Below are 21,796 nucleotides of genomic sequence, written 5' to 3'. Positions count from 1 at the left end.
CTTGCTAATTTTTTTCATCAAAAAATGGTAATCCAAAATGTGACCTTATAAACAATACCAGCACATGATGAGCCAGACACTGGCAAGTCAATGTCATCCTCTGGCATGCTGAGCCTGGAGGGTGGCCGGGAGGAATGGGACATTATTTTCATTCCACCACTAGGGAACTATTTATAGTCTAGCATTCTAATCAAAACCCCAGTGACCTGAAAAAGTTAATGTGCCTTTCAGTGTCTTATTTATACCCAAGGAATCATTCAGGATCAAATCCAAGATTTTTATGTTTGTTTTCTCACACACACACACACACACACACACGAGCCCATGAGTTTATCCCACTCAATATGAAAGCCAGAAAGAGTTACGTAGTCTATGTTAATTTGGGTTCTCACATTACACAGCTGATGATTTAATGATTGAAGACATTGCAGAATTCTAAAGTTCTCCTAGAAACACCTCCAGGAAAATGATGGACCAAATTTTGTAGATAATTGCAGCCCATCAAAAAAAAAAAGTCACAGAATTTCTCTCCTTAAAAACTTGAAAATCAAAGGTGACATCAGAAAGTGAAACCAGTAGAATGGGAAATGTAGCCTGTAATAAGTTTCAATCTCAATTACATATACTAATGCTATTAAAATGACAGTGTAATTATTTATGACATAAGTGTGTATCAGAGTTTACAAAGCCCTTTTCTTTTTTAGGTATCCACTTGGACTTCACTCCCTTCAAGAAGATTCTCCTGACTCTTAGACCAGTCAGGTGCTCCTTGTCTTAGCACGTTTCAAGTAAGCCCAGCAAGATAGGCGTGGTATTGTTTGCCATTTTACACGTAAGAAAACTGAGTTCAGAGAGACCGAGTGACGTATCTCACCAAGATCACAAAACAGAACCAAGAACCGAACTCCTATCAAATGATTTCCAAATCCCACAACCTGAATGAAGGTCACAGGGAAAGGTCATTCAGTGGAATTCTTTTCCACATTAAGATTTCATCTACTAAACATCAAGAAAGTAGGAAGATGGGCAATTATCTGTTGACTTTGGTCAATAAACATAGAGCATTTGGATAATTATGATAAGAGTGTATCGCGCATCACTGTGTGCCAAGCACTTGGCTAAGTGCCTAGTGCATTCTCTCATTTCATTCTCACAGCCTCCTGTAAGATACAAGTGATGTTCCCCTCCGCCTATTTTTACATTTTACAGTTAAAGAAACTGAGGCTCAAGGAGCTTACACCACTGGAATGTAACACAGCCAGACTCTTTACCCAGGTTTCTGACTCTCAGTCCACTTGCTTAACCACCACCTATTGCCCATTTCAAGCTCCTCCTTCCAGACCCTTTTTCTTAGATACTTATATATGGGGGTGGGAGGAATGTAGGCTATAAGGTTAGCGCTGCCCTGAATTATCTTACTAACTGTTCAATTCTTTCTCTCTTTTTTTTTTTAACACATCCAGGCTAAAAATAATTTTCAGACTTATGTTCTAATTCTGGTTCAGCCCCTTATTAGATGGGATAACTATGTTCACATCACTGAACCTCCAAAATTCAATTTCCCCATGTGACAAAAGGAGCTGATAGGACCCCGGGTGCTTGTACCTAAAGTGAAATCATGTACATAATGGAAATCTAATACAGAACGTAGTAGACAGAATCACTCAATAAATATTGAACCCATTTCTTTTTCTTCCCCTGAGTTCTAGCTTTAAATATGAGTATAAATCAAGCACACACTAGATAACAGAACAATCTGCATTCATTTATTAACTCAGTCATTCACCTAGAAATAGTGTTGACCTTTCTTGAATCTCTTCAGTTAAGAAGATCTTATGATGACAAATTCCTTAAAAAAAAAAAAATTTTCTTTTTAGTTTTATATATGGATGGCAACAGCCCTTGAACATTCTTTTTTCTGAATTTGTACCAGTGCACAAACTTATCTATATTTTAAATATTGTATATATAAAGATAGATGCACTATTTAATTCCACAATTATTTATTAAGTGCCTCCTGTGCTAAAAACCATTCCTACCCCCAAGGAGTCCATAGTTTATTGGGTAAACACACACAAGAATAACAGAGACACTGTGTAAAAATGGTGCCATAACAGAGGCATGGACCAAGTTCTGTGGAGCAATTCATCCTGCTTAAGGTGCTGGGGACTAGTTCACAGCGGAGGTGACATTTGAGTTTAGCTACGAAGAATGAGTCAGCTTCTACAAGAGCTGATGAGCATCGCAACATCAGAGTCAAATTTCAAAGAGAAAATCTTGTTAAAACTATGACCACAGGAATGTCACATTAGGAAAAATTCTCTCCTTTTGCTTGGTCCAGATTATTAAAGACAAATCAGTCATGATGACTTTCAGGGTTAGTCTGCTAAGGTCATTCGATGATTGTTTTACAAAGCAAATGTGTGGTATTTAACTATCCCAAAGCCACCACTGTGTTGCACTTAGGATTCTGGACAATGCAAGTTTCTCCTTTGAGGGCTCATATATAATGAATGTGTGTTACATTAGAGATTATTAAAGATGGTAAGCCTTATTTTTTCATGTGTAAGATTAGTAGCTTTTAAAATATTGATGCATTTATGCAAGTTACTTGACTTGAATTTTACAGTAAATTCAGAAAAGAAAATGTCAAAGTTGAACAAATTTTAAACGAATTCTCTAGGGTTGGGGAGAAAGCTTCTTAAAATAGGTCCTACTTTGAGATAAATTAGTGTACAGAACTCATCCTGGATCTCAAAGTAAAGTAGCTCAAGGATGAAGAAATAAAATGGCAATTTCCAAGATTTAACTATTTTTGACTTGCTCTGTGTGTAACCCATGTTTTCCTACTTTTTGCCTCTAATCCCTCTTCCTATGAACATAAGTTTAGTAGCCATTTTTGTGACGCCTGCTACATGTCTTTTTCCATCACCTCCGTCCTTTCATCGCCCACCATGTCCAGAAGGCACTGCCATCTCCTACCACAGCTGATGTCCGGATGGCAAAGCTATTAGTGTTGTGTTGCCCAAATGGGAAGAATGTCTCTCTTCCCTTCCTAGCTTACCCTTTCTTAGAGAGAAAGGACCAAGGGAAATGTCTTTGCACCCCAGGGATGGACAACACTGTCAGTGCAGTGGCCCTTCCAAGTTTTACTGACAAAGCAGTATCGTGTCCTCTCACAACCACATCAAAGTTACAACTAAACTACAGAACAATCATCATTCAAAACCACCTGAAATCGAGCTGAATGGAAGTCCTACAACTACGGAATTAAAGCAGCAGCCACATCCAGACTGGTAGGAGGGGCGGAAGTGGATGGGCTGGTCCCACACCCACGTGTGGTGGATAAAAATCAGGAGGACACCTCGGCTGGGAAGGTCCTTCCTGAGGACTGAGGGGTCCCCGTCCCACACCAGGTGCCCTGCTCAGGGTTCCAGTGCCAGGAAGAGAAGTCCCCATAACTTCTGGCTGGAAAAACCAGCAGGAACTGAGGCTCAGGGAAGCTGAAGCGGCTGGAGCCCCAGGCAGCTCCTCTTAAAGGGCCTGCTCACGGACTTATCGGACTCTCTCCCTCTAAGCTTGGAGGGGAGGCTGATCGAGGGGCGCCAGAGACATACAGGGAAGAACTGAGCTGTTTGGCATTGGAGTGAGGGCTGGAGAGGGGGCTTTCTCCGGGACAAACATGCTGTCAGAGGCCTTTGTTCCTTTGGTGAGCCCTTCCCTGGGGTGGCACACAGCCACCATATCTGGGACTCCAGCAACCTGGCTCACACTGGTAGCTCTGCCCTGGTGATTCCCTGAGGCACCGCCCCACCCAACTTTCAGGCCCACCCAAGCTGTTGCCAGTTGCTTCACCATAGGATTGGCCAGTCTTGGATCCTGCTTCAGGTGTTCCTAAATTCTTTCAAACAAGCAGCATCTGGTCTCAGATAGCCCCATACCTCTCGTTAAGTAATACACAGAAACAAACACAGGGAGGCAGCCAAAATGAGGAGACAAAGAAACAGGTCCCAAATGAAAAAACAGAACAAAACCCCAAGAAAAGAACTAAGCAAAATAGAGATAAGCAACCTAACAGATGCTGAGTTCAAAATACTGCTTATAAGGATGCTCAGTGAACTTAGTGAGGGCCTCAAGAGCATAAAAAAGGACCAGGCAGAAATGATGGGTGCACAGTTAGAAACGAAGGAGGCTTTAACTGAAATAAAGAATAATTTACACAGATTCAATAGTAGAGTACGTAAATCCAAGAAGCAAACCATTGATTTGGAATATAAGGAAGCAAAAAACGCCCAATCAGAATAGCAAAAAGAAAAAGGAACCCAAAAAAATGAGGATAGTGTAAGGAGCCTCTGGGACAACTTCAAGCGTGCCAACATTCACATCATGGGGGTGTCGGAAGGAGAAGAGAGAGAACAAGAAATTGAAAACCTGTTTGAAACAATAATGGCAGAAAACTTTCCTAACTTGGTGAAGGAAACAGACATACAAATCCAGGAAGCACAGAGAGTCCCAAACAAGATGAACCACAAGAGGCCCACACCAAGACACATCATCATCAAAATGCAAAAGGTTCAAGACAAAGAGAGATCTTAAAAGCAGCAAGAGAAAAGCAGTTAGTAACCTACAAGGGAGTTCCCATAAGGCTGTCAGCTGATTTCTCAAAAGAAACTTTGCAGGCCAGAAGGGAGTGGCAATAAATATTCAGAGTGATGAAAACCAAGAACCTACAACCAAGATTACTCTATCCTGCAAAGCTGTCATTTAGAATCGATGGCCATATAAAGGGTTTCCCAGACAAGAAAAAGTTAAAGGAGTTCATCACCACCAAACCGTTATTATATGAAATGATGGAGGGTCTTTTTGAAGAAAAAGATAAAATGTATGAACAAACAAAATGGCAATGAATACATATCTATCGACAATGGAATCTACAAACAAAATGAACAGGCAGAACAGAAACATTCTCATAGATACAGAGAACATTTTGTTGGTTGCCAGATGGGAGGGGGGTTGGGGGAATGGGTGAAAAAGGTGAAGGGATTAAGAAGTACAAATTCATTGCTAGACTGACAAACCTCAAAGGGAAAGGGGTTGGGGGGTGGGAAGAAATAAACCAAAGAACTTATATGCATAACGAATGGACATAGACAATAGTATGGGAAAAGGTGGGAGGGGGGTAGCACAAGGGAGGAGGGGGTTAATGGGGGGAAAATGAGGAACATCTGTAATACATACAACAATAAAGATTTAAAATAAAAAAACAGGTAAACTAAAAAAAAAAAAAAACTTCCCATGCCCCTTTCCACAGGACTCAGATGTCAGGCCCTGGCAGGAGACAACAGGCCCAAACCTTTTCACTCTAGGCACACAGTTTTATTTCTGGGTCCAGCTCATGCCTGGCTGTCTTGTCTGTCAGAACAAATCCTCACCAAAGAAGCCCTGGGACCATGTCACGGGGACAGCCTGGCATGCCATTTCCTCAGTTATGAACTTCAGAGATACAGTAAGTGGTTTGAGGTTACAGGATTCTTGATATTATTCCTACTTGCCTTAGTTACTTGATAAAAATAGGTTAAGCCTCATAACAAACCTTGGAGGAAGTTAATGTCTGTTTTTATTTAAAGAAGAAGGGAAGGAAGGAAGGGAGGGAGGGGGAGGGAGGAGGTGGGGGGAAGGGTGCCCTATTAAAGCTGTAACTTCCCCAATGAATGTTTGGTAGAAGTGTTCGAGTTATGTAACCACCATGACTAGATCACGCCTGTGATTTCAAATATTTTGTCCGTTTTCCTTAAGAATAGTAACAGCTAAAATTGATAACACATTTTACAGAGCCTTTTCCATATACATTTGATAATTTAGTTTTTAAGTATCCTGTGAAATGGATAGCATTGTGATCTCCATTTTTCAAAAGAGAAAATTAAGCAGTCCCTCTTACTCATTATTCCCACCCCCCTTTGTTACTGAACTTGACTAACTCTTCAAGCTTCACCTAAGACCTCGTTTTCTCCAGGAAGACCTACCTGACATCTTTGGCCTGGTTGGCAGCTCCCATTCCCTGTTTCAGTTCAGCAGAATATACCAGGTGACCAGAAGGATCTTGGGGTGGCCAGAGCACCCCAGACCAAACACCCAAATCCTTGAACTGTCTCATTCCTGCTCCCTCATGTCATATGAGGACTATCACCTTCCTTGTGAGGCAGGCTGTGAAAAAGGCTTAGAAGCCCTGCCATCGGAGGATGGCTGAGAACATGGATTTTGGAAGCACTTTTTAGCTGTGACATTGGGCATTATCTAACCCATCAGGGTGCTGATGGAAAATGGAGATAACAATAGTAAACACTCACTATGGTGTAGCATATCTCATTTGCTTTGCACAACAGTGTGTTAGGTACTATTACTCCTCCTTTCACACAGAGAGGAAACTGAGGCACGGGAAGGTGAAACACCAAGCAGATAAGTTGTTTGGACATCAAACAAACAGTGTAAGAGCTGTGATTTAAACCCCAGCCCATGTTTGTTTGTGATCACTACACTGCACTGGTATCACAACTGAACCCTCCTCATAGAGTTGTTATAAAGATTAATTTTTTTTCTTTTTTTATTGAATTTATTGGGGTGACAATGATTAATAAAAATATATAGGTTTCAGAGGTATAATTCTATAATACACCATCTGTATATTGTATTATGTATTCACCACCCCAAGCCATATCTCCTTCAATCACCATTTATCTATCCCCCTATACTTTCTTCTACCTCCCCTCGCACTCCCCCCCCCCAAGGATTAAATTTGATAATCTATGTGTAAAGGATGCTCTTGTTGTCTCAGATTATAACTGAAGACCAAAACCACATGTACCCCCATTGCTGCCCTGCAGGGCTTACTGGGAGGTACCAGTTCAGAGAACTGGGCTTACTACCCACTATCATAACACCCTGACTTCCACCACCCCAGCCAGTACAAAGAGACTCACCGCCCTGGCCAATGTGGCTCAGTTGGTTGAAGCATTATCCCCTGCACCAGAAGGTTGCAGGTTTGATTCCCAGTCAGGACACATACCTAGGTGGTGGGTTCGATTCCCAGTTGGGCTCATAGGGGAGGCAATTGATCAGTGTTTCTCTCTCTCTTTCTCTCTCTCTCTCTCTTTCTCTCTCTCTCTCTCTCTCCCCCTCCCCTCCCCCCTTCCTCCCTCTCTAAAAGCACTTAAGAGAGTGGGAGAGAGAGAGACTCACAGACCTGACTCTATGTGATCGGAGCTGAGGACGGAGATGTGGAGAGATGGATGTGTGGTTGTGCTGCTAGGGGAGGGGATATCAGTTCTGCAGCCCCCTTTCCTAGAAAGATACATTCTGTACTTGACCACGGTCCGAAGAATTGGCTGGCCACAGACGGTGGTTGGAATTGGAAGCTCCATCTTACCATGACTGGCACTGCATGGTGGGCAAAGAGGCATTTGCATCAAGGTATCGCAGCGTGATGCCACCACCAGGGGTGAGAAGTCAGCTGGAGAAGATAGTTAAATCTTGCAAGAGGTCACTAGTGCTTAGGGAAACCACACTCAATGCTTCCCTCCCTGATGGGGCACACTGAAGTCCCCGAATGCCTTCACCTGTGAAATGTGGCAACTGTGATGCTTTCGCCACAGGACTGTCATGAAAGCTCAGTGAGATGATGTGTGTGAGATTCCCGCTGCAAAGCAGGCCCATGACGAATGTTAGCTCCCTCACCACACTCTTGCTACTTGGTGTTTAAAGCCTGGATAAATACTTTGAGTGTGGGAAGAGATGGGTAGCTTTACATAATGTCAGATTCAACTGAAAAAGAAAGTCTGTGTGTGCAGAGTTCTATCTCCCTGGATTACCAGGCAGATTTGGAAATTTATTAATCTTTTTCGTCATTTGTGAGCGCCAGCATGAGGACTTTTTTGAATAACAAAAAAAAAACACTCCTCATTCTGGCAGCCAACTAAAAGGAGGCCAGGTGTTCAGGAGTAAAAATGCATCACCGCCACCACTGACTTTCTGCGGATGGTGTCAACTATTTTCTCTTTCATGGTATGTACCATTTCTAAAGTAGAGAAAGGATAGGGGGGATTAACAGAGATGGCAAGAGGACTTCAGGATAAGTGGAAGTGGACAGAAAAATGGAGGGTGAAAGTGGCAAGAGAAGAAGGAGGAGAACCCTATTTTTAATCAGTTATAGTCTTCCTTCCTCCACATAAAAATAGATCCTCTTCCTGCCCACAGTGAATTGAGTGGACAATATCTAGGATTGCACAACACCATTTGTGTATCTATTTAGGGGCACTGATATTACGTATTTTGGGGGCAAGTTTGGGCAAGCCTTTTAACACTAGATACACAGCCACCAGACTTCCTGTAGAAATGTTTCTAAGAAAAATGTTCACATCCACTATCATTTTTTAAAATTACCCTTAGGTTATTTTCTTGAAATAAAATTAGGATAATTGCTGGTTGCATACATGTAGCATACATGTTGACTATATGGTTTCTGTGTCAGCCATCATGCTAGGCTCTTGACATTCATGGTGCACTTTGTTATCAGTGGGGAGTCCTCTGCATCTCCACCTGTTGCCAGTGGAAGGGGGCTTCCCGAGGTGCCACGGAAATAAGAATTTCCTGAGGCCCCCACAGGAGGATGAGGTATTATGGAAAGCTTTGTTTCTGTGGGATTAAACTCCCGGGTTTCCAAGGTCCCATCTCCCTCTGTTTCACCCTGGGAAAAGTCCCATTTTGTCTGCAGCAGGGCTAAGATCAAAGCCACTGTCCAGAGTTTCGGCTTCGTATAAGGTCCAGCCCAGTCCAGCATCTGAATGGGTCGGCTTGTGTTTCCAGCTGCAGTCCATTGCATGAAGGGTCCACATGGCCATGGAGGGAGCACGGATGAGTGCAAGGAAGCAGGATTGAAGCAAAAGGAACAAGAGAGAGAATTCTTTGTCTGCGGATTACGTATTCCCAAATTTTTGCAGGCTTGCCTTGGGGTCCACCCTCCCGGTCAATGATCTTTGTTCCCAGGTTAGACTGACAGGCAAGCACCTTCCCTACGTAACCCCAACTTCACTTCCAATGTACCCATCTTCCCCTTCCCCCAGCAATTAGCAGGGAATGGACCAGTGGTTCCCTGTGGAGGGTAAAGTTGCAGCTTCCTGGTGAAGCTGCCCAAATGACCATGCTTATAATGTCTGGCCTCCCCTTTACTCCTTTCCTATTAGTAATATTAGCTGCCTAATTATGATGGTAACACTTTCAGCAGATGAGGAAATTAAGTCTCAGAAAGCCAGATACCTGGACCAGGGCCTCTGAGTTCCTGTGTGGTGGAACTAGGATTCAAACCCAGGTCTGCCTCCAAACTCTGAGCTCATCACCTCTGCCCTAATATCTGCTTTAGAAACCTCCCATGGCTGCCACTCTGGCTCTCAGGCTGAGTTCTGACACTGCGCGCAGAAAGAAACCTGCTTCATGGGAAAGGCAAGAGCTACGATACAGAGCCAGCTGTTACAGAAAGGAGGATTGTATTGCAAACAAGCCCTTCAAACTGTGTACACAATAAGCTCATGGTGCACCATGAAGCCATTCTGAGGCTCACGGATTACTTTGGAAAGCCTTCTGTCATTTCAGAGTTTAATAATATGAAATTAGACCCAGAGTCCTCAAACAAACCCATTTCAAAACTACAATACGCCTAGAAATGAGTACTTCCATTAGATTTGAGACCATTACGTATCCATCTCTATGGGAGCAAAATAGATGCTTTTACATTGGAACAAATACAAAACATCAGTTACATTTTCATCCAGTACAATTTCCTAAACTCCTTTTATCCAATTTCCCAATTTTGTCAGATTTTTAAAACTGAAATAAAGCTCTTCTCTTGGCCCAGTATCTAGTTCATTTTACTCGGCAACAAAATTATTCTTAGTTTTCATCATTAGCCTGTTTCTTAGATAGGGCTAGGGTTTCATTATTTAAACAATATATACAAAGAAATATTCCAGAAACAGACTTTTGTTATTTTCTTTGTAATGTAATTATTGAATCTTTATTGGTGCTCAAGACATGAGTGTATACATTGTAAGAGAAATCATTAAACAATTACAAGTCTACTATAAACAATATTTATGATATTTAGGTAATGAGAAATGTCTCCAGAGATCATAAACAAAAGGTATTTATGACAGATTAATCGATTAAGGAACCTAAATATATGGAAAATGTTTTCCCAATCTTATGTGAATGAAGATTGCATATACCACAATTAAAAAAAGTTTTATATTTTTTAAACACAATAAAATGTTTTCAATCCTGGGTCAGTATTTAAAAAATCCTGTTAAACATATTTATTGTATATCTATACACTTAATTTTTTTAATTAATTAATTTATTTTTGTTACAAATGTTTCTCCTTTTTCCCCCACTGATTCCCCCTCCCTTTTCCTCCCCACCCTGTCTCCACCTTTGTTGTCCATGTCCATTGTTCATACATACATGCATATAAGTTCTGTGGTTTATCTCTCCCCCCCCACCTCTTCAGAGGATTGTCAGTCTGTATCCCACTTCCATGTCTCTGGGACTACCCCGTTCCTCAGACTGTTATGTTCATTATATTCCACAAATAAGCGAGATCATGTGATATTTGTCTTTCTCTGCTTGGTTTGTTTTGCTTAGGATAATACTTTCCAAGTCTCTCCATGTCGTCTCAAAGGATAAGAGATCTTTCTTTCTTACAGCTGCATAGTACTCCATTGTGTATATGTACCACTGCTTTTTTATCCATTCGTCTACTGATGGACACTTGGGCTGTTTCCAGATCTTAGCTATTGTAAAGAGTGCTGCTACGAACATGGGGGTACATATATTCTTTCTGATTGGTGTTTCATGCTTCTTAGGGTATATTCCTAGAAGTGGGATCACTGGGTCAAATGGAAGTTCAATTTTTAATTTTTTGAGGTAACACCATATTGTTTTCCATAGTGGCTGCACCAGACTGCATTCCCACCAGCAGTGGACTAGAGTCCCCTTTTCTCCACACCCTCACCAACACTTGTTGTTTGATGATTTGTTGATGGTGGCCATTCTGACAGGGTATACACTTAATTTTTACCAGATATTTTCTAAGATGCTATTGGGGTACTGGGATAAATAATAAATACATGGGTCACTACTTTCAAGAATCTTTCAGTCTTGTAGAAGAGGTAAGAAATGTGTTTACAAGCTATAACATAAAGAAATACATGATGAGGGCCATAAAAAAAAAAGGTTCAAAGCATTATGGGAGTTCAGAGGAAGGAGGGATCATCTCTATGTGAACATTTCAGAAGATGGTGGACAGACCATTGCAGACGAATGAAATACATGAGAAAAGGTAATTAATACCTATTCAGGAAAGAGTCTCCTATGACTGAATTCAAGATACCAATGGTAGATACAGTAGGAATGCTAAACCAGATCATGGGAAGTAAATGCCAGACCGAAGGGTATGGAGGTTATTCAGCTGGAGAAACAGATTCACCAAGAGTTAGCACTTTACCTATTTTTATCTATTTATAATATTTTTTAAACAGCTTTATTGATGTATAATTGATACACAATTAACTGTAACTGTTTAAAGTATAAAATTTGGTGAGTTTTCACATAAGTATATGCCCATGAAACCATTACCACAATCAAGATAATAAACATATAAATCACCCCCCAAAATTTCCTAGTGCCCTTCTGTAACCTCTTCCTCCTGTCTCATTTCTAGGCAACTGCCAATCTGCTTTCTGCTACTATAGATTAATTTGCACTTTCAAGAATTTTATACAAATTGAATCATATAGTATGGACTCTTAAATCTGACTTCATTCTCTCAGCACAAATTTTTGAGATTCATCCATATTGTTGGGTGTATCAATAGTTTGTTACTTTTTACTAATAAGTAGTATTCCACTATATGGATATACCATAATTTGTTTATTCATTAACCTTTTTGATGGGCATTTGTGTTGTGTCTAGTTTGAGGCTACTACAAATAAAACTGCTGTGAATATTCATAGATAAGTCTTTTATGGACTTACGCTTTCATTACTCTTGGATTAATACCTAGCCATGAACTGGCTGAGTCATACAGTAGGTTCATGTTATACTTCTTAAATAACTGCCAAGCTATTTGCCGAAGTGATTGACCACTTTACATTCCCACCAGCAGATGTGAGAATTCCAGTTGTTCCACATCCATGAAATCACCTGGTATGGTCACTGCTTTTTAATTTTGGACATTCTAATAGGTGTGCAGTGATACCTTATTATGGTCTTAATTTGCATTTCCCCAATGTCTAATGACTGTTCATGTTTTTATTTGCCATTTTTATAGCTTCTTTGATAAAGGGACTTCAAATCTTTTGCCCATTTTAAATTCTTGTTCATATTTTCGAGCTCTTTATATATTCTGAATATACACCCTTTATTGGAATATGATTTGCAAATATTTTGATACTGCATCTAAGAAATCTTTGCCTAACTGAAGGTCACAAAGATTTTCTCTCTGTTCTTTGGTTTTTGTTTTTGTTGTCATTAATCCTCACCTGAGAATATTTTTTCATTTATTTTTAGATAGAGTGGAAGGGAGGGAGGGAGGGAGAGATACATCGGTGTGAGAGAGACGTATCGATTGGTTGCCCCCCGCTCTGAACAACCCCAACTGGGCAGGGATGGAACCTGCAACTGAGGTACATGCCCTTGACTGGGAATAACTCAGGGGTCCTTTGGCCCACAGGCTGATGCTTTAACAGCTGAGCCAAACCGGCCAGGCCTCTCCCTGTTTTATAGTTTTACATTTAGGTCTAAAGTCCATTTCGAGTTCATTTTTTTCTGTATGGTGCAAGGTATAGGTTGAAGTTTTTTGTTTTGGGGGGGGGTTGTTTGTAGTTTTGTTATTGTTTACAGATGAACGTCTAACTGTTCCAGCATTGTTTTAAAAATTATCCGGTTTTTGTCCTTTATAATCCTGATTTGCCTTTATACCCTTGTCAAAATCAATTGACCATATGTGTAGGTTTATTCTAGACTCTATTCTGTTCCATTGATCTATTTGTCTACATTGATTCCAATACCACACTGTCTTTATTACTATAATGTTATAATAAGCCTTGAAGTCAGGTAGTTTAAGTTCTTCAAATATGTACTCTTATGTCAAATTGCTTAAGCTATTCTAGGTCCCTTGCATTTCCATATAAATTTTAGAATCAGCTTATCCATTTTTACAAAAAAAAAAAACAACAAAAAACCTGTTAGTATTTTGTTGGGATTGTGCTAAATCTATATATTAATTTAGGGATAACTTAACCAAGTTGCGTCTTTCAATCTGTAAATACAATATATCTCTCTATTTTTGGCTACTTTCATTTCTCTCAGCAATGTTTTATAGTTTTCTATTTACAGGTCTTTCACATAATTTTCCAAATTAATCCTTAAATATTTTATATTTTCATGTTATTTTAAATGTTTTTATTTCAGTGTCTGATGATTCATTGCTAGTATATTAAAATACAATTGATTTTGGTATTTGACCTTATAACCTATAATCTTGATAAAGCCACTTAGTTCCAGGAACTCTTTCGTACATAGGATTTTCTATATAAATTATTGTTATCTGTGAATAGACTCTTACTTCTTTCTTGCCAATCTGGAAAGATGCTTTTATATCTTTTTCTCTTGTCTTATTGCAAGAAAAGTATGATTCCAAATTCCCAGAGTCACCGTAAAGAGCATGAGACACCTGACTCATTGCTGTCACCACTGCAAGAATTCCTCAAGTGCCAATGGGGATGGTTCTCCTTCAGTGTTAGAGCTGCTGTGAAGATCCAAGTCACTTCAGTGCTGAACTCTTAAATTAGCCCCTCCGTGACTCGGTCTGTATGTACATGCACTTACACGTATATATGCACACAGTGCTTTTTTAAGGACTCTGCACTAAGATCAAACAGCCCATTCAAGAACCAGCCCTTCCAATGCCATTCTAGTCATTATAGATATATGTGCTTGGTCATTACTCTGGGTTCTCTTCTCTCTTATGGTAAGTTTCTCCCCAGAAGCATTTTATGTCTTTTCCAAATGATCTCAGTTGGGTCCACTTTAATCCATTTAATATTCTTTTAATAATGCTAAACTTCTAAATGAAAAGTATCAGAGTTTTAACCACCACCTCTCAGAAGACTCTTTGTACCTTATGCAAATACACCTATCCTTTTTTTAAACCTCCCAGAAGGGAAGTATTTGTCATATAAAACATAAGTTCTGTTACACACTTTCCCCCAAACAATAATATCTATTGGCCATTCACCTCTGTAAAAAAAGACCATTTGAGAGATTCTTCTCAGATAAAAGGCTACCTGACTCAAGGAAATTTGAAAATTCTAACACTGGAAATAGAAGCTACTGACAGCTGGAAAATAACAATTTATCTTAATTTTAAAAAATTATTACAGCTTAGTCTCACTGGGCATTCCTTTACAGAAGGTTTTCCAAAAATAAAAGGAATGTTTTAAGAAAATGAATATAACAGTAATTTGAAGAGTAAATGAGAGTTAAAAAGAGAGTTTAGTCAGGAAGATTGGTTACTAGACTATTGTAAAAATCCAATTCATATGTAATAATGATGTGACCTAGAGATGATAGTAATAAAGGAAAGAAAAGAATGACACTAAGAGATTTTTAAATAGAGAGATTAAGTAAGTTTAGAGAGTGAATCATGGAGAACAAGGGAGAGGAGGAAGTCAAAGATGGCAAATTAATGGAGAAAATGGTAGCACACCTTCAGAAGAAAATGGCCAGTACACAGAAAAATAGAAAGGGCAAGTCTGGATGGAAAGGTAATCAGTAAGATGATGGACATGTTGAGTCTGGTTCAAATGTTGAGAGGTACTGTAGTATTGAAAGAGGGTTGGATGGCAATCAGGAAAACTGGGTTTTAATTGTAGTACTGCCTCTAACTCACTGTGAGACAGTGGGAGACACAGTTGCAACCTGCCCAACATTCATTCTCCATTGTACCTTCCTCCTTTCTAATCTAAGAAGAACCAGATTTAGTTTCTGCCTCTACTCAACTTGGTAGTGCCATGTGCTTAAGAGGAGGCTGGACTCAGCCTCAGAGGGTGAGTTCTGATTGCTCTAAGCCAATTACATGTCCCATTCCCAGGGCACGTCACAAATCTGACCAATGAGGCATGAAGAAAAGTTGGCTTGTGTGTTTCAGGGTAGTGAACACTCACTCTGAAGATATTTCCCCTTCTTTCACTGGACATTGTCAGGTCTGAATGGGACCTTAGGTATAGCTTTCTAACCATCAGGAGCAGGCCTGTGAACAGACCAACATGCTGAGGATGGCAGAGCCAGTAGTTGGAGAGAGCCTGGACATTTGACATGCCGTTGAACTGCTACATTAACTGACACTAGTATGCCATTGTCTTGTATGTCTTGTTATGGAAGAGCACACACTTATGTCAGTTACATTGGAACTTCTGTTATTTGAAGCTGAAGCCATCCTTACTGACCCAGCAGCCTTGATCCAAATCAGTTTACTCTCCACATCACCATTTTCTTCCCTGTAAATTGTTATGGTCTCTCTAAGAACTCTTCCACCTATAATCGCTCAAGATTTTATTACAGGTAGAAATGGATGTGTAGCAGTCTGTTAAAAAGGAATACTGGATACCTAGAGAAAGAGCGAAACAAAAATACAGATACAGGAGACATCTGTGTAATGTGAAACATACGCTTCTGGGGGTAAATGATTGCTGCACGTGTTAAAAATAACACCTGATTGTATCTTCAAAAATCTTCTGCAAAGTTGACATCATTGTCAATTTCTATGAGCAAACCAAGACATAAATGTCAAGAAAAGTACAAACAATGTCCCGTACTCTAAGAGAATGTCAAGATTTCGACAGCATCACATGTTCAGGCAGGTCAAGAAGAATGAAGACAAATAAAAGGTCAAGTGCCTTAATGATTAGGCGGTTTTTAATGCTTTACAGTTAACAGTTTCTGCAAAGTCACAGGGTTGAGAGAAGGGAGTAAAGAGTGGGAGATGTGCCCTAGCTGGTTTTTCTCAATGGTTAGAACATCAGCCCGCTGACCAAAGGGTCTCGGGTTAGATTCCAGGTCAAGAGCATGAACCTGGGTTACAGATTTGATCCCTGGCCTGGTTGGTCATGTGGGAGGTAGCCAATGGATGCGTCTCTCTTATGTCTATGTCTCTCTCTCTCTCTCTCTCTCTCTCTCTCTCTCTCTCTCTCTCCCCTCCCTATTCATCTCTCTCCCTTCCACTCTCTCTAAAAACCAATGAAAAAAAATCCTCAGGTGAAGATTAACAAAAAATAAAATAAATTAAAAAGACTGGGAGATGTTAAGGAAGTGAAGACCACATTTACCAAAAGCTTAACAGTCAAAGAAAAGGGAAACATAAACAGTACTTCAAGGGAGGAACAAGTTTGAGGGGGAAATCATTTGTTTTGTTCCTTGTTTGTAAGGTGGAAAAGACCTGAGCATATTGACAGGCAGAGGAAAAGGGACGAATAGAGAAGAGTGGAAGGAAGGAGGACCCCAATAAGGGAGCAAGATCTGGAGGAGAGAGAAGATGTGCCCTTTGCCTTCCCCCTCTTGCCTGCTCCCTGAGCTTCAGCGGAAGTGAGGGCTCTGATCAATGGCCAGATTGAGCTGATGTAATCACTGATACAAGGTATTAATAATGAATGAATGTGATTTCTTGTATGCATTATTTTAATAGCTCTTTATAAAAGTACTATTGGAAAAAGACCAAAGGGTCTTTTCAAAGTTTATTTTTAAATGCATAGTTATTACAGAAAAGTGTCACTGTACAGTTAAAACCAATATTTATCTCATTCTCCTAATAGAGTATAACCTACAAAGTAGAAAACATAAAAAAATATTTTAAAAATAAAACAGTTTTATAATGGGTCCCAAATTACCCTAAACCTACATTACACAAGGAAAATTCAAATAGAATAATAGAAGTTACCATTTAGTAGGAATTTACTATATGCCAGGCCCTGTGCTAAGTTCTTCATATATATTAGTTTATCTAATCTGTCTGACACCCTGTGAGATGAGTGTTATTAACTTTATTTTATGCTGAACTGAGTGAGGCTCAGAGATGTTATATCCCCAAGATATAATGGTATTATTCTATACCAGTGTTCATAAATCAAATGATTATTCATATATACTGAGTGTTAACTATGGTCCAGAAAGTGCTAGGTACTTCCTAGTCTCATGACAGCTGTGTGAGGTATCTTTTTTTTTATCCTAATTATAGGGTAAATTCCAGAAAATTAGACATAGGACACTAGAGTCCACCCTTTCAACCAATGTGCTCTGATGTCTACAAAGGTTGAAAAAAATAAAGCTCATCAGTTTTCTCTGAATGCAAAAGCAAAAGCTAGAATAACCAGAAATACTGCAGAGCACCTTTTCTCAAACCAATGTCATTGCTCCATTTAATAGAAAGGAGAAATCTTACATTAAAAAAAAAAAAAAATTCTAAAGTCATACAGCCTTGGTTTAAATCTAGGCTCAGGCACTTACTTACCTATGTGATATTTGATGATGTTCTTATCCTCTCCGTGCCTCAGCCCTTCAACTGTAAAATTGGGATGGAATGATGATTAAATGCAAAGTCTGGCATATGGTAAGACTATGTAAATGTTAGCTGTTATACGCACTTGGATGTTTATTACACCATTTGTGGTTTCTGTGTTCTCAGTTTCCTCTTGCCTGGCTGGATAAATAAAAATTATAACTTTTTTTAAGGCATATTTTCAGTGTTGCCCTGGTGCATTCTTGCAAGAAAGAAAGGAAGAAGAAAAAAAAAAAAGACTCTCTATGGAAGCCATTTTCACCCCTCTTGCCATCAGGACTGGCTGTATCATTTCCAGGACCCAACAAACAATGAAAATGCCTGGCCCCTTATTCAAAAAGTATTAAGAATTCCACGATGGCAACAGCCATAAGCAAGAGTGAAGCACCTCTAAGTGCAGGCCCCTGCAAAGGCGGGACCTCATGCCAGGAAGCTGGCCCTGCTCAGCATCATTTTCTCTGAACAGAAGGGAAGACTCAGGGAGCGCTCTAACTTTGCTCGATTGTTTATTTGTCTTTTCGAATGTTTGTTTCTAACCCTACTTTGTCCAGGGAAATAGTTAAGGTAATTCTCCTTCTATGGAAAGAGTCTCAGATAGAAAATGTTCTTCAGAAAGCCAACTTCCTGTTTCCAGGCAGATTTTCGCCATGTCATTAAACACAACTGCTCTTCCGGAGTGTGTGTGTGTGTGTGTGGTGGGGAGGGGTGGGGGATCAAACAATCTTTAAGTTAATGAGGATTCATTCTGTTCAGCAATAAGCTCAGAAACCTTTTCCTGGACTGAGAACTGCCCAGTCACCTCTCAACAGGCAGAGCAGCAATAAAGCCTGAGGCACAGGGGCCATTCCTCACCTCCAACCAACAGTATGAGACCTAAACTAGGAACTAAAGGATTTTATTCCCATTAAGAGAACCAACTGAATCTTTTAACATGCTTTTTCCTTTGTGATTTTTCTCAAGATGTTTCCTAGATCATTCAAGAATATTCAAGGCTTAAATCTATTAACATTAGTTTTGTATCAATATTAGGTTTACCAGTGTTGACATCTATTGAACATTAAGAGAAATGCCAAACCCCCTTTCTTAATGAAGAGCTTTGATTTTATTACATTCAAATAGCAAATAAGCATAAGACTACACATAAGTATAGAGTCTTTTATTTCAAAAACGTCTGGTGCTTAGCCTAGATTTATCCCATATGTCCTTCCTATAGGCTAACAAGGAGAAATTCAATCTATAAAAGACTCGCACATTCACTCAATTGCCTCTGAACCCTCTTTGAACTGACAGCCAGGAAAGAGCTGCCATTTATTTAATTCATTTGCTTCATTTTTTAAACCTAGGCACCCTTCAAAACTCTCAGCATTCTCAAAACTTCAGGAATTTTTTAGAAATAAAGCAGCCATGGTCTTTGCAAGTATTGGTGGATATTGATAACATTAAAATATTAATATCTGTTTACATCAGCTCATTTTCTCATATTGCTATTTATCAGCACTTGGATTTCAGTTGTGGTTGGCTAAGCCAAAGCCAGGAAGCTAGACAGCCCTATAATCAGATCATGGAATAAGGTCAGGTGTTGATTATTAAAGCAAAAAGAATGAGAATCTTGAGTCCAAAGGTAAATCCAAAACTAAGAAAGCATGCAGGATAAAAGAACCATGCAAAAGAGCCAAAGCAAGTCCAGATGCCAGGGCACATACTCAAGCCATAGTGGGGCAGGTAAGCAGTAGAAAGCAAAGTAGCAGTGATGGTCCAAGCAAGTGTCCATGTGTGAATGGCATCTCATTATGCAGTGCAGAACTTGTACAACTCAGTCAATCCTGACTCAAGAAAGCATCAGAGGAAAACTAATAAAAAAGAAAAGCAACGAAACCAAAACTTGTCTCCACAAGGATGGTGGTATCAATTAAAGACATATTGAAAACAAAGATAATAAACACTCAAAAGTCATCACTTCTTTACTATTTCACTATATTTTAGGTTATTTCTGTCTAGTGAAACAATGTGGTGGAAATAATTTACAATGACATGATACTGTGCATCTCTTCCCACATCCATGTTTAGTAACGTCACATAGGTAGCTTAAAATTGGCCATGATGGGCACAAGTACCCCAGGCAAATAAAAAAAATACATCAAACCAAGAATTTTGGAGAGGAAGGGAGGAGGAGGCAGCTGTCAAACATGCACTAGCACAGCATTGGTTAGTGTCTCCCAGTACAGAACTTACAGCATTGAAAAGTATAATATTCATGGATGTGAAAAGAAAAAAGGATTTTGTGACTGCAAATTCCTAAACCCAGTATATACTGTTGTCTTTACAATATGTCCAATCTACCTGTTCAGGTTTAGCCCATACCCTCTATTTCCTGGCCACATCTAATGTCCCTCCAGTGACAAACCATGTTTTCTCATACCTCCGTGTATTCAACATTTTCCAAGCTCCTCCTGAATACAGGCACTGTGCTCTGGATTGAGGAATCAGAGATGTGAGGAATCAGAGATGTGAGGAATCCTTCCTGCCCTTAAGGAGCTCACAGTTTAGGGAAGAAAAGAAAGCAGCAAATGAATAAATGCCCTAACAGGACATGGCAAGTCCATGATGAAGAGAGGTGTGGCCTGTGTTTTGTGGGAAGGCAGGAGATGCTCCTATAAGGGAAGACTTCCTGGAAGAGACCACAGTCGAGCTGAGTCTTAATGGGGCGATATGCTTAGTGATTAAGCACAGGGGTTGAACCAGGTTTCTTGGGTTCAAAGCCCAACTCCACCAGTTTACTAGCTAAATAATCTTGAACAAGTACTTAACTTCTTTAAACTTCAGTTTTCTCATCTACAAAATGAGACCCCCTTCTCCACAGAATTATTGTGAGGATTAAGTGAAATAATGAATGTAAGGCATTTGGTACCATGTAAATTGCTTTTACAACATTTGTTTTATTTTAGGTGTTAGCCAAGTGAAGATGGGAGTAAAAAGAATTTCTGGTAGAGAAAATGGAGCAAGCAAAAACATAGAGGCATCAAAGATTACGACATGTTTCCCCAAATACATCTTTAAAAATATGACTATAACCCAAAGCAATAGGGAAGTGGGAATTTATTGTCTTTCCCAAAAAAAGTGGCTGTGTCTGTACCTTCCTGTAACCACGCCCGGTTCTCAGAGCCAGCGTCAGCTCACACGCCTGCCCTCCTCCTACTCCCATATTCGCTCAGCACAAGTCATACGGATAAGTGTTTCTCAACCAACTGAGACGAGTTCCATTTTGTGCTCCCTGCCCTTATGGTCCAATATTTCTATAAAATACAATTAAAATGAGTCACTAAAAAAATTTAATAGGAAGCAAAGATTTATATCTAACAAATGTTAATTTTTTCATTATTACATTTAACAGTTATAAAATTACTCTTTGAACTTACTACAAAAGTTTCTAAATTCTTACTCTCAATTTCTGTATTTATCCCATAGCAGACTGGTAACACACAGTTCACAAACTGTCGCCAGTTCAGGAACTACACTCTGAGAAGCAGTGTTGTAGAATATACTACCACCCTAGTATTTCTAAAAGACCCCATTTTCTTCCCTTAGTTCAGCCATTAGGCCCTTATCACCCTTCCTCTAAACAGCAACCTTCAAATGCCCTCACTGCCTCCAAGATCTTACGCACCCTCCAATCCATCCTCTACTTTATAGTCAACCAGATCTTTTAAAATTCCAAATCTAATTATGTTACTCTTCCATCTAAAACCTGTTAGTTATTTTCCATTACCTTCAGGATAGAGCCTAGAACTCCACCATCTGATATCTGTCTCCTTCTCGTCTTTTTTACTATCACATTCTCCCCTACTGCCCTACCACACACACACACACAGTGTCTTGCACTCTGTTCTATAGGCAAACAAATACCTAGCTGTAGCACACCTCCATACCTTTGCTTGTATTAATGCCTCTATCTGAAACACCTTTCTTCATCTTCACACACACAAAAAAAACTACCTATCTTTCAAGATCCAGTTCAAGGGTCAGATTCTCTATGAAACTTTGCTGACTTCTTCTCCCTGCCCAATCGCTGGCTCGGAGATCTGACCATTCCTTTATGTAACTACACCCTGTACACATTGTGAGGACTAAGATTTATCA

At 39.7% G+C, this 21,796-nt stretch overlaps 1 long non-coding RNA gene across 3 annotated transcripts in view; it reads right to left on the bottom strand.

Annotated features, from left to right (window-relative positions):
* The window catches only part of LOC118624536, a 130,292-nt gene extending 110,082 nt beyond the window's left edge, over nt 1–20,210 (bottom strand). For all 3 annotated transcript variants that reach the window (XR_004958376.1, XR_004958375.1, XR_004958377.1), the window contains exons 1-2: nt 20,079–20,210; nt 17,612–17,662 (exon numbers count right to left, since the gene is read on the bottom strand). This is a non-coding gene — a long non-coding RNA (uncharacterized LOC118624536). The remainder of the gene's footprint in view (nt 1–17,611; nt 17,663–20,078) is intronic.
* Between the last annotated feature and the right edge of the window lie 1,586 nt (nt 20,211–21,796).

The sequence above is a fragment of the Molossus molossus genome, unplaced genomic scaffold (genome assembly GCF_014108415.1).
Source record: "Molossus molossus isolate mMolMol1 unplaced genomic scaffold, mMolMol1.p scaffold_m16_p_10, whole genome shotgun sequence".
NCBI classification, from domain to species: domain Eukaryota; kingdom Metazoa; phylum Chordata; class Mammalia; order Chiroptera; family Molossidae; genus Molossus; species Molossus molossus.
The sequence above is the reverse complement of the archived record's forward strand: the minus strand, read 5'-3'. Positions and strand labels throughout refer to the sequence as shown.